The 3,120-nt window shown below is 38.9% G+C and overlaps 1 pseudogene; it reads left to right on the top strand.

Moving 5' to 3' along the window:
- Positions 1–973, top strand: part of LOC139027798 (GPI ethanolamine phosphate transferase 3-like) — an 8,727-nt pseudogene extending 7,754 nt beyond the window's left edge.
- The last annotated feature ends 2,147 nt before the right edge of the window (positions 974–3,120 follow it).

The following is a 3,120-nucleotide window of genomic DNA, read 5'->3' as shown; positions in this document are numbered from 1 at the left end:
AAAAACACTCACAAAATATGAGTTTGCTATTCACAAGAAGCATTGCCTGATGTGAACCATGCCTCGAACAAAAGAGATCTCAGAAGACCTAAGATTAAGAATGGTTGACTTGCATAAAACTAGAAAGGGTTACAAAAGTATCTCTAAAAGCCTTGATGTTCATCATTCCACGGTAAGACAAATGGTCTATAAATGGACAAAGTTCAGCACTGTTGCTAGTCTCCTTAGGAGTGGCCGTCCTGCAAAGATGACTGCAAGAGCACAGCGCAGAATGCTCAATGAGGTTAAGAAGAATCCTAGAGTGTCAGCTAAAGACTTACAGAAATCTTCGGAACATGCTAACATCTCTGTTGACAAGTCTATGATACGTAAAACACTAAACAGGAATGGTGTTCATGGGAGGACACCATGGAAGGAGCCACTGCTGTCCAAAAAAACTCATTGCTGCTCGTCTGAAGTTTGCAAAAGTGCACCTGGATGTTCCAAAGCGCTACTGGCAAAATATTCTGTGGACAGAGGAAACTAAAGTTGTGTTGTTTGGAAGGAACACAACACTATGTGTGGAGAAAAAAAGGCACAGCACACCAACATCAAAACCTCGTCCCAACTGTAAAGTATGGTGGAGGGAGCATCATAGTTTGGGGCTGCCTCATGAATTCCCAAGTTTATCAAGACATTTTGCTGGAGAATGTTAGGCTATCTGTCCGCCAATTGAAGCTCAACAGAAGTTGGTTGACGCAACAGGACAACGACCCACAACACAGAAGTAAATCAACAACAGAATGGCTTCAACAGAAGAAAATACGCCTTCTGGAGTGGTCCAGTCAGAGTCCTGACCTCAACCTGATTTGAGATGCTGTGGCATGACCTCGAGAGCAGTTCACACCAGACATCCCAAGAAATATTGCTGAACTGAAACAGTTTCGTAAAGAGGAATGGTCCAAAATTCCTCCTGACCGTTGTGCAGGTCTGATCCGCATCTACAGAAAACGTTTGGTTGAGGTTATTGCTGCCAAAGGAGGGTCAAGCAGTTATTCAATCCAAGGGTTCACATACTTTTCCCACCCTGCACTGTGAATGTTTACATGGTGTGTTCAATAAAGACATGAAAACGAATAATTGTTTATGTGTTATTAGTTTAACTTCTACTTGGTCACAATCCCGGATCCGGGAGCACCCTCATCAGTAAAAAAGCTGACTAGCATAGCCTAGCATAGCGCCACAAGTAAATACTAGCATCTAAATATCATGAAATCACAAGTCCAAGACACCAGATGMAAGATACACATCTTGTGAAYCCAGCCATCATTTCYGATTTTTAAAATGTTTTACAGCGAAAACACAATATGTATTTCTATTAGCTAACCACGATAGCAAAAGACTCGCATATTTTCACMATTTTTTTACCGCACAGGTAGCTATCACAAATTCGACCGAATAAAGATATAAATAGTCACTAACCAAGAAACAACTTCATCAGATGACAGTCTGATAACATATTTATTGTATAGCATATGTTTTGTTCGAAAAATGTTGCATATTTCAGGTATAAATCATAGTTTTACATTGCAGCCACCATCACAAATCTCACCAAAGCAGCAGAATAACTACAGAGACCAACGTGAAATACCTAAATACTCATCATAAAACATTTATGAAAAATACATGGTGTACAGCAAATGAAAGACAAACATCTGTGGATCCAGCCAATATTTCAGATTTTTTAAGTGTTTTACAGCAAAAACACAATATAGCATTATATTAGCTTACTACAATAGCCTACCACACAACCACATTCATCAAGGCAACGTTAGCGATAGCGAATAAACCAGCAAAAGATATAAATTCTTTCACTAACCTTCTCAAACTTCATCAGATGACAGTCCTATAACATCATATTACACAATACATATATGGTTTGTTCGAAAATGTGCATATTTAGCGGCACAAATCGTGGTTTTACAATGTGAATACGTAGTGAAAATGCAGAAATATTGTCCGGAGAAATCTTGGAGAGGCACCTAATCAAAAACTAATCATAAACTTTACTAAAAATACATGTTGGACAGAAAATTAAAGATACACTAGTTCTTAATGCAACCGCTGTGTTAGATTTTTAAAAATAACTTTAGTACGACATACAAGCTTACTGTTATAGCGAGACAGCACCCAAAATCAGGGCGGAATATACGTCTAAACATTTTCGACAGAAATACGAAATAACATCATAAGTGTTCCTACTATTTGATGAGCTTCCATCAGAATCTTGTACAAGTTGTCCTTTGTCCAGAATAATCGTTGTTCGTTTGTAGAATGTCGCTTCATCTGTCGAATTAGCTAACAAAGCTGGCCATGCGGCACAGAAGTGTCCAACTCACCATAACGCATAACAAAGAAAATACCGAAAATCGCAATAAACTGATATAAGTCGGTTTAAAATAACTAGTTTATGATGTTTTAACACATATACAAATAAAATCAGAGCCGGATATATCTAACGTCTATAACGAAAGCTTTTCAGAACGCAATCCTGAGGTCCCTCTCGCGCCAAGCTGAACGGTGAAAAGACTAGACCCACCGTTCCAAGAGGTCTTGTTCGGCCTCACATAGAGCTATACACCCCATTCCACCTCTCACTGCCTACTGACATCTAGTGGAAGGCGTATGCAGTGCATGTAGACCCATAATTCCATACAAATTAATAGGATGACCCTGGAACAGAGCCCCGATTTCAGATTTCTCACTTCCTGACAGGAAGTTGCTGCAAAATAGTTCTGTTTTACTCACAGATATAATTCAAACGGTTTTAGAAACTAGAGAGTGTTTTCTATCCAATAGTAATAATAATATGCATATTGTACGAGCAAGAATTGAGTACCGAGGCAGTTTAATTTGGAACGATTTTTTACAAAGTGAAAACAACGCCCCCCTATGAGAAAAGGGCAGACTGTCTGTCTATTGTTGTGACTTAAAATATGATCTGATCTTCATCTATGACCAATTTATGCAGAAATCCAGGTAATTCCAAAGGGTTCACATACTTTTTCTTGCTACCTGTACCTGTTTCAAATGATCACTTTTACACAGCCACTTCATATGCACACTTGTTCCGGAATGGGA

The sequence above is a fragment of the Salvelinus sp. IW2-2015 genome, linkage group LG5 (assembly GCF_002910315.2).
Source record: "Salvelinus sp. IW2-2015 linkage group LG5, ASM291031v2, whole genome shotgun sequence".
NCBI classification, from domain to species: Eukaryota; Metazoa; Chordata; class Actinopteri; order Salmoniformes; family Salmonidae; genus Salvelinus; species Salvelinus sp. IW2-2015.
This window is presented reverse-complemented; position numbering and strand designations above follow the sequence as displayed.